The sequence below is a fragment of the Lactuca serriola genome, chromosome 1, assembly GCF_051521515.1.
Source record: "Lactuca serriola cultivar US96UC23 chromosome 1, Lser_US96UC23_V15, whole genome shotgun sequence".
Lineage (NCBI taxonomy): Eukaryota > Viridiplantae > Streptophyta > Magnoliopsida > Asterales > Asteraceae > Lactuca > Lactuca serriola.
The window spans coordinates 21924337-21937210 of NC_136408.1; positions in this window are offsets into that span (position 1 = coordinate 21924337).

Consider the following 12874-nt stretch of genomic DNA (forward strand, 5'->3'; position numbering starts at 1 on the left):
CCCACCATGTCTTCCAAGTAGTTACGCAGCTCACCCTTTCTTATCAATGTACTTTTCATTGATCAAGGTGCTTGCCTTTTATGTGTTCAAATGAGAACTCATAGAACTCATATGCATAATTAATTCACTTGGAACGGCACAGGAACAAGATAGTGTCAACACGATAGGTCGTAAACCTCAACTCGTGTGCTAGTGATGATCGATAAGGTTTATTCTTGATTTGTTCTTGAAACCATTCAAGACAATTGAGACTCCCACTGATTCCTTGACATATAAGATTCTTTTGTCAATAACATTTCTTGACAAACAAATATTCAAGAGTTAGTGTAGCTTTTATCAAAACACTTCATGAAATTGGTCCTAGTTGGTCTTTGTCTTGTCCAAGACATCACAACTTTCCACATTCGATGAATGTTATAAACCTTCTTAAGATTTGTCACTCAATGTTACAATCTTAACTCTAAGACTTGTTTTGGAACGAAGTACAATTGACTTCTTGATTTAACCATTTCTTCAATTCTTGATTCCTCTTGTTAGACATACAATTGTACTAAGACTCACTTAGAGAATCAATTGAGATATAGTTCTTAATCATTAATACCTATCATAAAACATAATAAAAGGTACTCTCCCTTCTACTTAGAATAGAGAAACTTTTATCTTTCTGTCTACTTGATTCTTCTTATTCGTTCTGCTATTGACTTAAACCTTTTTAATCAATTCAGAATTACAATTAATCTTGTAAGTATAATCACATTTACTAAACTTCTAGTAAATCATGACGAATATCTTTGTTACTCTTGTGGTGGACTTAATCAACACACAACTTTGTGTACTCGATCTCTTAGTCCTTCACTTGACACTTTGTCAACGAATTAATCTAATTTCCAAATATGAAATTTCTCATTCATCATGCAATACTCGTTGTATGATTCCAAGTTTCTATCCAATTGAACCTTGGGCGATGAGAAACTCTCCCTATTTGGTAATTCTTGACATTTCCACAAATAACATAATTAAGAATCAAATCCATTATTGCTAATAATAGAAACATTCAAACATCAATTTTTCATACATGCCATTGCAAGGATAAATAAATAAACAAAATCAAATTTTATTTTATTGCGGAAAAATTTGTCCTTACAATGTAACTCATTGAAAAACTATGCTAATACATATATTTCTTAGCAATTTATTCTAACTCTAAGTAGTAGCTCAAGATTCTAATCTTCAAGTAATGCGATCGAAATCCATTTCTTCACGATTAGATTCCGCTCACTTCTTCCCTTAAGCTTCCTCTCTTTTCTTCGATCCTATAAGACATCGAAATGTAATCTTATCACATCATGTATTAAGAATCTAGAATAGGAACTTAAAAGAGTTAGTTAATGGATTTTACTTAAAGCAGGGCCATTCGTTTTGACTCTCCCATCTCTTAGATCTCTTAGGTAAATATGGCAGCTTCGTCTCTAATGCCCCTTCTCTTGGCAATAAAAGCAAATTGACTCTTTTGGAACAGCACACGGAACTACTTCTGACTTTGCCTTTCTCTTATGATCAAACTTTTCGATCATGGCATGCCTTTCGCTGCCATTTCCTATATCCATAGAGGTCTGGAAGGCAGATTCACCAATCAACTTCGCTTTTTCAGTGCACCAAATCATTGCTGATTCAGCAGCAATAAGCATGTAGGTGAGATCTATAAGGGTCACGTCGTGGTTCATTGATGGAACATGGACCTCCGGCGAGTCTTCTGGTCTTCTACTACGGCGGAGATCTGCTAGTCACAATCAGATAGATGCGTTAGAGCCGCCCCAGGGACTGTGCCTCGGGAGCGGGCTCCGACGGTCAAGTTAGACCAGCTAGAAGATCTGATATGGTTCTCCATAGCTGGAGAGAACCACCTTGGTGCTGGTGGCTGACGGCGGCGGGTGGCAGCTGAGCCACCCAGCCGGAGTGTAGTGGCGGCTGAGCCATGGGGAAATCTATTGGTGGCTGAACCACTTGGGGGAGAGTCTAGGGAAAGGTCTACGGGAAGGTCCCTCTCCATGGAGGAGGTACTGTTCATTATATAGGGGACAATTAGGTCAAGGGGAATTAGGTCAGGCCTTGGGCCATCCCAATTCAGGCCCAACTAGCAAGGAGTTGGGCAAGGCCACCCGGAGGCGCCGGGCGGGGCTGGCGGGCGCGCACCAGGAGAGGATGGCAAGGGAGCGCCTGGCCAAGCCGGCAGGAGAGTCCCCAGCAGGGCTGGCAAGGGAGTCCCCAGCAAGGCTGGCAAGGGAGCGCCAGGCAAGGCTGGCAGGAGTGCGCCAGGCCAGGCTGGCGCGCTAGAGCAGTCTAGGCCACGCCAGTGGACCATATGTCATAAAGTCCCCCCATTCTGGTGTTATTGGTACGCGGCCAATGACATCGGACTGGACTTAGTCATATAAACCAACAGGGGAGTCCCCGACAAGGTTAGCAGGAGCGCGCCAGGCCAGGCTAGTGCGCTAGAGCAGTCTGGGCCACGCCAGTGGACCATATCTCATCAAGTCCCCCCAGTCTGGTGTTATTTGTATGCGACCAATGACATCGGACTGGACTTAGTCATATAAATTGTGCGTTGTCAATTCCCCCTAGTCTGATGCGATTGGGTTGCTGACAATCGGATCGGACTAGATAAAGCACCAATACAATAAATAATAAAGGGAAATGACCGAACCTCGCCCACGAGAGTCATGGGGTTGTGCGATGAGCCAAACGCTACTTAAGCTTACTTGATACTCGAGCCGGTCGGTGAGATGCAACGTAACTGTTGCTGCGATCGTGTAGACCGAGGCTGCTAAAGAGTGTTACGCGACACTGATGTCATTGGAATGTCGGATCGGGGTACCTAAGAAGTGTAAGCTTGCCATTCAGTCCCTAAGACTGTTATCCGACGTGATTGTTGTGGTAGCCATGTGAGATGGGATGTCACCAGTAACCATCTACATAGTCTGCATTGCGGCGTACCAACCCTATTCCCCCCCCCCCCTTTTCTTAAAGGAGGCGAGGAATAGATTCCGGGAGCTGGGCGACTAGGTTGCTAGTGAGGGTCACGTAGTAAGACTATTGTCGATAGCCAGACAACAGAACTCTTGAGGAACAGGTAGTGAGGCTATAGGTAGGAAACATGTTGTGAGGTTGTTGCCGAGAGCCAGGCAGTAGAGATGTTGCAGGGTACGCGACGAGGCTACAGGTAAGGTTGCATAGAAAGACCGTTTCCGAGAGCCAGGAAACAGAGATGCTATAAGGTAGTTGGTATCAGGGCCGCTGTCGGGATGACCTTCTTGCTGGAGAGTAACCTCACCATAGCAGGTTGTAATGTGGATACCACTTCATTGATCGCCCGAGCACAAGAGAACCATGATGACTGTGAAGGAGGAAGCATCGAGATCATGGAGTTAGTCGTGGAATAAGCTTGTGATGCGCGACTTACGGTGTGCGACAATGGAGAGTGGCTTGGGCTTAGCAGCCAACGATCATGGAGATGTCATGCGGGAAAGTCTCGCGTGTAACGAATCAGGTTTGGCTGCTAACGATCGTATATAGATCGTGCGAGAGAGCGTCGCGTGGAATGGATCGGTCTTGGCTGCCAGCGATCGTAGATAAATCACGCGGGAGAGCATCGCATGGAACGGATCGGGCCTGGCTGCCGACGATCGTAGATAAATCACACGGAAGAGCATCGTGTGGAATGGTCGGGGCATGTTGCTATAATGGAGTCGGGCTGAGAAGCCAAACGACTAGAGGAGAGGGTGCTGAACCTCGTATGCGAAGCGTGCCGCTATAATGGAGTCGGGCTGAGAAGCCAGGTGACTCGAGGCGAGGGTGCTGAACCTCGTACGCGGAGCGTGCCGCTATAATGGATTCGGGCTGAGAAGCCAGGCGACTCGAGGCGAGGGTGTTGAACCTCGCGTGCGGAGCTTGCCGCTATAATGGAGTTGGGCTGAGAAGCCAGGTGACTCGAGGCGAGGGTGCTAAACCTCGCATGCGGAGCTTGCCGCTATAATGGAGTCGGGCTGAGAAACCAGGCGACTCGAGGCGAGGGTGCTGAACCTCGCATGCGGAGCTTGCCGCTATAATGGAGTCGGGCTGAGAAACCAGGCGACTTGAGGCGAGGGTGCTGAACCTCACATGCGGAGCTTGCCGCTATAATGGAGTCGGGCTGAGAAGCCATGCGACTCGAGGCGAGGGTGCTGAACCTCGCATGCGGAGCTTGCCACTATAATGGAGTTGGGCTAAGAAGCTAGGCGACTCGAGGCGAGGGTGTTTAACCTCGTATGTGGAGCGTGCCGCTATAATGGAGTCGGGCTGAGAAGCTAGGAGACTCGAGGTGAGGATGTTGAACCTCGTACACGGAGCGTGCCGCTATAATGGAGTCGGGATGAGAAGCCAGGCGACTCGAGGCGAGGGTGCTGAACCTCGCATGCGGAGCTTACCGCTATAATGGAGTCGGGCTGAGAAGCCAGTCGACTCAAGGCGAGGGTACTGAACCTCGCCTGATTGGGCATAGCACCCTACAATCTATGTGTCTAGTTTGTGTGACCAGTCTGAGTTAAAGCGGAATGGTACCTGATGCTTTGCTGCATCGCTATTCGTACTAATAAAGGATGCCTCGCTGTCTTGGCTTTTTGCGGAGAGCTATGTGGCGGTGCTACTTAGAGCTTGATAGTGTAGCTGTCGTCAACTGGTGCGTAGCGAGACCGCCGTCAGGAACTGGCCAGCAAGGCCGTTAAGGCCCGGGCAGCGAGCTGTTAGCGATAGGTGAGTAACACGGCTATTGAGAGTTGGGCAATAGTACTACCGAGAGTTAGACTACGCGGCTACTCTTTCCATCCGGAATACCAACATCACCTCGGGGATACACCATCATTTGTGGTGTCAGCTTTTTATGTACCTCAACTCTTCCCCTTGGTAATAAAAATCACTTCTATATAGTGTCGTACCAACACTATTCCCCCCCCCCCTTCTTAGAGGAGGCGAAGACGGATGTATAGCCGCTGAAAGGCGAGATACATAGCTATTAGAAAGAGCTAGGCGACCTGAGTGCTAACCAAAACTGGTTGATGCGACTGTCGAGAGCTAGGCAGCGCGACTGCTAGTCCAACAATGTAACTACTAATGGCTAGGCCTTGCAGCTACTAAGCTGGGATGCATTGCTACTGAGAGTCAGGCTACACAACCGCTGAGACCCAGGCAGCGCAACTGCTGAGGGCTAAGCAGCGAGACGAGCGAGGGCCGATCAACATGAGTTGTGAGAGTTGAGTAGCAAGACTGCCTGAAGTTGATCAACACAACTGCTGATAGCCGAGCGACACAATTATTGAGGGTTATTTCAAAACACTTTACGAGTAGCAGTAGCGTACTACTCTTCTCCCTCCCTCTTTTTCTTGAAAATGTCTCGAGAGTTCGAGTCGCAACGCATTCTGTCGAGCGGAGTTTGCGGTGCGTTAGGCGGCTAATTTTAGTCTATGTTAAATTGCAATGGATGTGTTAAATTGCAATGGACGAGCATTGAGTTGTTGGTTTATCCTTGTTAAAAATAGCCCATATTTTATATTGTTGATGTAGCCCAATAATCTATTTAGAAATAATCAGCCCAATTATTATTTGTTGGAGCACTTGATAGAAGTCCATAGAAGTCCAAGGTGAATTTTGAGAAGCCCAAAGTTATTATGGAGAGGCCCAAAACACATTTACTGCAGTCAAATAACTTGAAATATAGTCACTGAAATATAGTCACGACATATGATATCTTCAAGAAGCCCACAACAGAATTGTTGTAGCCCACACGAACAACTCATGTTCTTCCTTCCCTTTTCGTGTATATGAGCTGTATTCGGTACATTAATACCACATGATGGGCTTTCCACTTTTTCCTTATCAGGTTTGAAGGACCGTAGTCCATGTGCTTCACTATTGCAGCTCGTTGGAAAGGTCCAGAATAGAAAAAGATTACAATTGGAGATCAGATCCCTAAATGTGTTGGTGGCGTCAACTTGTTAGACCAATAGGTGAAGGTGCTAGGCGGCAAGAGGCAGTTTGGTGGTGATGACCATTGGAGGCGCTTGATGTAGAAGAAGATCAGAGGTCACTCGATCGAAGCAGCATCTTCTGATAACATGAGTCTGTTGGATCGAAGGCTGAAGGTGGTTGGCGACTGGAGCAGAGGTCGCGATCGGTGGGAGCCATGGTGGTTACTCGCTAGAATTCTGCGATGTTGAAGGGATCGAAGCAGCGACTTGGCGGTTGTAATGGTCTTCTATGTTGAGTTTGATGTTGTTGGAGGGTCAACGGGATTACAGGGCAACAGATTGTAATCGGGGATCGAAGGTTGTGGGTGGATTGAGTATACGGATGTGGGTTGTCGGTGATGAAGGTCCTCCGATTACCGGTGAATTGATTTTGGAGTGCTGCTGAGTCGTTGCTGTAGTTGATCCTTTGGCGCTTTAGTTATGGCGACCGGCAGCGGATCGAGAAACCAGGGGTCGCCGCTTGGCGCTGGTGGCGCTACTTTGTTTGGTTAGTAGTCAACAGGGTATCCGCCGTCGACAATTGTTGGTGTTGTACCTGGTCTGCCGAAAAGAAATGCGATAGTCCAATTGTCAACTTTTCTTTAGACTTTTTTTTAACTGTTTGTCTTTTTCCTTGTGATGCACTGTGTGCACCCTTTCTCCTCCTTTTTTTCTTTTTTTCGGTTGAGAGATAACAGCAAGCACATACGTTGACTTTGTGCAGCTTTTGTGTGTGGGATCGGACCAGGTGGGTCCCACACAAGTTTTGCATGGTGTACACTCTATACACATATACTCCCCTCTTCTTCTTTTTTTTTCTTTTACAAAGGATGTGAAATACAAATCACCATTCTCGCAACTGTGACATATTTATGAGTTTTTTTGTATACCAACTAATGGCAAACAATAGGGATAAGTTTTTGGTGATGTTCTTTAACTGACGGGTTTTGACAGACGGGATAAACCTTCTTGTTGGTATGAAAAGTGTACAAGAAACGTAGCTGGGTTTACAAACATGTTGCAGAGAGTGAAGTTATTCACCAAAAATCTTAACTAAACACGATTTTATGAAAATATATGGACTGAATATGAGTTAAAAACTAATAGAAACTTCCCTCTTTCTTCTTCTTCTTCTTTTTTCAAATTTCTACAGAAAGCACTCAATAAACAGAAATTTCTTTTCTTCTCAAACTTGCTGAACAAAACTCCAAAGTGCTAACAAAAAACGGATTTGAGAAGTTTTCTTCTCATAAAAACTCCATTTTTTCAGCTTGTTCAACAATCCATCAAACCATAAACAAGAAAACGGATCTAAAGAAATTTTGGTTTTGTTTTTCTAAACTTCTAAAGAGAAAACCAAGAATATGAACAAAGGTATGGTAAGAAACTCAATTTTTTGAAATGTACAAACATCCAAGCTTTGTTTATAAACAAATGTTGCAGGGATGGGATTTGCACAAAAGATTATGAGCTTAAAGGTTTTTCTGAGAAACGTACAAGAAAATCAGCCATTCTTACAAGCACTTGTCTCAAGGATGGAAGGTGTGGACAGAAAATCTCTAAATAAAAACGATTTCCTTGTGATATAAGCTAAAGAAAAAAAACTCATGAAAACTTTCCTTTTCTTCTTCATTTTCTAAATAAGTCACTAGCAAGTGACGAAAAATTGATCTGAGAATTAGATCTACATTTTAGAGCAAAAACTCAACAGATCCGAAGATCTGAACTAGAAAAACTCAACAGATCAATAGATCTGAGCGAAAAAAATAGGCTGATTAAAAAATTTATGCGAAAAGCTAAGCAGATCAAGAACGAAAAACTCATAAAAATTTCTTCCCTTCATCCTACTCAAGAAACTCCCAGAATATGAACCAAAAAACGATTCTAAAAAGGTTTTTGCAAACCTGGGGAGTGTTTAAGTAAAGGAAATCATATAGATCCACAGACCTGAACCAAAAACCATGATGGATCTATAGATCTAAAAGATTGTGAGGCTCATTTGGATAGATCTTATCAAGAAACAAGAAGATCTGAACAAATGAGGAGAGAAACGAACAGATCTAGGCAAACCTGATGTGAAGCACAACAGATCTGTTCAGATCTGAGAGAAAAACGAGCTTGGAACCAACTGAGGCTTTTGCTACTTGCTCGAATCCGGGATGGCACCAAATGATGGAACAAGGACCTCCGACAAGTCTTCTGGTCTTCTACTGCGGCGGAGATCTGCTAGTCACAATCAGATAGACACGTTAGAGTCGCCCCAGGGACTGTGCCCCGGGCGTGGGCTCCAACGGTCAAGTTAGATTAGCTAGAAGATCTGAGATGGTTCTCCATAGCTGGAGAGAACCACCTTGGTGCTGGTGGCTGACGGCGGCGGGTGGCGGCTGAGCCACCCGGCCGGAGTGTAGTGGCGGCTGAGCCATGGGGAAATCTAGTGGTGGCTGAACCACTTGGGGGAGAGTCTAGGGAAAGGTCTACGGGAAGGTCCCTCTCCATGGAGGAGGTACTATTCATTATATAGGGGACAATTAGGTCAAGGGGAATTAGGTCAGGCCTTGGGCCATCCCAATTTAGGCCCAACTAGCAAGGAGTTGGGCAAGGCCGCCCGGAGGCGCCGGGAGGGGTTGGCAGGCGTGCACCAGGAGAGGATGGCAAGGGAGCGCCATGCGAGGGAGCGTCTGGCCGAGCCGGTAGGAGAGTCCCAAGCAGGGCTGGCAAGGGAGCCCCCAGCAAGGCTGGCAAGGGAGCGCCAGGCAAGGCTGGCAGGAGCACGCCAGGCCAGGCTGGCGCGCTAGAGCAGTCTAGGCCACGCCAGTGGACCATATCTCATCATTCATCATATAGTACTCTCTTACGAACTCACTATACGAGTTAGGAAGTGACTGAAGAACCCAGTCAATAGCCAGCTCCTCACAGACAACGAATCCCAACATTCTTAACCTATCAATGTGTGATTTCATCTCTAGGACATGTGCACACAACGACTTTCCTTCTTCATGTTTACTTGCCAAAAGGGCTTGAGTGAGTTTGAACTTTTCAATCTTTCGAACTTGTGAGTTAGGGAGAATAATTGGAGGAGGTGGAGGAAGTGAAGCATGATCTCTTGTTCCTCGATCGAATCGTGGAATATCATCTTCAAGTGGAAAGCTTGTTCCACGGGATTTGGGAATACCATAGTTGTCATACTTTGACATCTACAAAACGGGAGAAAACAAATTCAAGTTAGTTGATTAGAATCCTCGATGTGACACCCAAATGAAACATCGAGGCTAGGATCCAACACAATATACTACAACCTAGAAAAGGGATGTCGTAATCTAGTTGCAGAATATTTGAAGGTAGGTAAATGACGATTTAACAATTTCCACCATGATAAACGAAAAAGAAATTTAAGTTTTAAATCTATTGAAAATTCCTAGATCTTTTGAGATTCACTGAACATTTCAATGGCATGTTTAAATCTCGATATGCCCCTCTAGTTTGTGACTGGGATGCCGAGGATCACAAAGCGGGTGTGAATAACCATGCAAACTTACATGGTGCCCCCACATGTTACAGTCACCTATTCGATGTGCCGGTTAACTACACACGCTCCACCGAACTATGACAAACATTGAGTCACCCTTTGCTACCTTTGCTTAGAACCATTTAGTGTGCCGGTTAACCACACACGCTCCACTAACGTCTTCGCAAGGGCACAAAGTGTAATTTCATGGAATTGCATCAATTCACTTTTGCCTAAAGTAACTAAGATTGGGAATTTGTAAAACATTTAGCTACTTTTGTACTTCATTATACTTATAATGGAAGGTTTATGTCCCATACTACCTGTTCGGCTAACGACCCTCCACTAGTCAAGAGTGCGGTGGGCAAGAGTGGATACCCATTCAATCGCCATTTTATAGGCAATTTCCTTAAACACCCCTTATAGACCAGCTTCGTGAATGAGGCCTACTAACGGTAAGACTAACTTTTACTCATACATATATATAATGTTAGACTTTTAATGTTATATATAGTATACAGTGTATTTTACACTTTTAAAATACTAGGTGGCCTAATTTAATAAATTACAATTTTAATTAAACTAAATGTGAACCTAAACTTTATGGATTTATTAAATCTCCTTTAATTATACACCTTAATTAATTAATAAAACCATAAGGGTGTGATTTGAACTTTTCAAAACAATACTAGGGTTTTAGAATTTAACATTTCTAAATTAAACTATTAATCAACTTTTAAATTCCAAAACTTGAGGGCAAGTTTTGAAACATTTCAAAACATTAGGGTTTAGAGTTTAAATATTTCAAAATCAAACCTTTTAATCAAAATTTAAATTCCAAAACTTGAGGGCAAGTCTTGAAACTTTTCAAAATACAAGGATCAAATATCAAATAACTTAAATTAAACAATTAATCTAATTATTATCTAATTTGACCTAAAATCAATTTCTTGCAAGATAAGTTACCCAATTAATACAAATAATCAAACTTTAATCAAATAAGGAAGTTATTATCTAATCAATTGGTAATTATCTTTTGTTTAATCAAGGATACACTCAAAATATGATTAAAATTCGAATTTTAATGACCCATAACAGTTAAGGCAAGTATCTTTGAGTAAAACAGCAAGAAATCCTGAAACTGCCTCATTCTGACGCTCGAACTCGCTGAGTCCACATTGGAACTCGCCGAGTTTAGCTGTCAGAATGCCAAAATTTTGATTTTGCAACAAGAATGAACATGCTAGGCATCAATACAATAGAAACCAATCAAGGCTCTGATACCACTGATGGGTTTTGGCCATAAGAACATCCTATGTGCTCATACAAACCCTAATGCTTGGATCTAGGTTTCTCTATTGTACATGCAATTCATCCAAGACTTTAAACCCTAGATCTAGCATACAATTAATCTAATTAACTTATGAATGGGTTTAGATCATACCTTGATTGTTATGTAGCAATAACAATCTCAAATCCTCCTTGTAATAACTTTAGAAAGCTTAGAGTCACAAGTGTCACTCCTCTAATGGTTTACAAACACCAAGAGCAAGAGGATGAAGAAAAAGGAGAGAGGAGGCTGCCCAAAACGTGTGAAAACCCTAAGGAAAAAGTTCACCACGTTTTTGGGGCTTAAGGGTCTTATATATACATGTAGGCTATTAAGGTTTTGAACTAGGAAACCCTAAACTGACTGCTTAAGCCCTAAGCAGCCCATGGACCCTTCTCTAATAAGCCTTGGATGATTTCTAATGGGTTTCCCCATAGAATTCGTCCAACCTTATATTATAAGGTAATCCATAGCCCAATTGCAATTATCTTATAATTATAATTCCAGTCCCTTAAGTTTAATTAATCTCTTTTAGTCACAAAGTTAATTATCAATTAATTCTTGACTAATATTAATCAAAAAATATGATTTCTCCTTTAATATATTATTCTCATAATATATTAATAAATCATATTTAATCCTTTTTCTCCATAATTCATCCTATCAAGTTGCTTTGGTGAAGGCAACCCAAAAGGACCATGCACCATCGGGTCAAGTACATACCAAAATGGTTATGGACTCAGACACTAATCCAACAATTTTTTGGCGTGAAATTTGGGTCGTTACACTTGGGCTGGAATACCAGGCATGTCCACAATGGGTCCAGTCATCCTCAGATGGAATACCCTCGTATCATAAGCATATTGGCCCAATCAGCCTCGAGCTGGAATACCAATGTGTCGGGTCCAATCAACAATCGGGTTGGAATGCCCAGGGTTTGTTGGCCTACCGCCTCAACCCTACCGCTCCTCCCGAGCCTCCATTCCTATGGCTTACAGCCGGCCCGCACCGGGTATCTTGGCCTACTGCACAAAGCAGGACCGCCTCCACCCAACCAAACACAATATGTTGACATATAAACAATCAAGACCAAGTAGGCACATAATACAGGAAAACAACAATCATACAGCTCACTACATCCTACTAATCCTCTCATAACATACAGTCTCACTACCAGCTAACCCCCATAGAATGCGTAGCCATGAGTAACCAGAGGTGAGATAGCCACGCGAACAGATGGTCCTACTCTAGAGCCACAAACAAACAAGGAACAAGCAAGAGAGCCTATACCAAGAATTCTCAGTCTATCCTACATGACCACCGACTGTCCCTAAGGGCACTCCATAGATGAAAACCAGCAAGAATAGATAACATACAGTTCTACAGGTTATTACCACAAAGCAACATACTTAATACCAGGAGACAAATCTAACTGATCACTACAACATAGCAGCATACTTAATACCATAACATAGATCTAACAAATCACTACATCGTAGCAGCATACTCAATACCAGAACATAGATCTAACAGATCACTATAGCATAGCATCATCCTCAATATCAACAATCCAAGGAATGCATGACCATATATACTTAGAGGTTAGATAGTCACCCGGACAGGTGGTCCTACTCTAGAACCACAACCAAACAAGGAGCAGGTAAGAGAGCCTAGGTCAAGAGTCCTCAGTCTATGCTACATGACTATATACAATCCCTAAGGCATCCCTCTACTAGCAGATAACCAAAATTAGTGGGTCGACATTGGTGCCTTCGACCCACAGGTACAATGAGGCGAAACTCACCTCGATGTGCGTGTAAAAACCATTGTAGTAATGAAGGACTCTACCAACTTCAACTCACTTCTAATCATATATAGGAAGATACTTGAGTCAATACCCGATCACAGGTCATAGTCACTTGCAACAGTGACTACCTCACATGAAATGACGATTAGGGTTTCACATAAAATGACGATTAGGGTTAAGTAATAACACTTAAC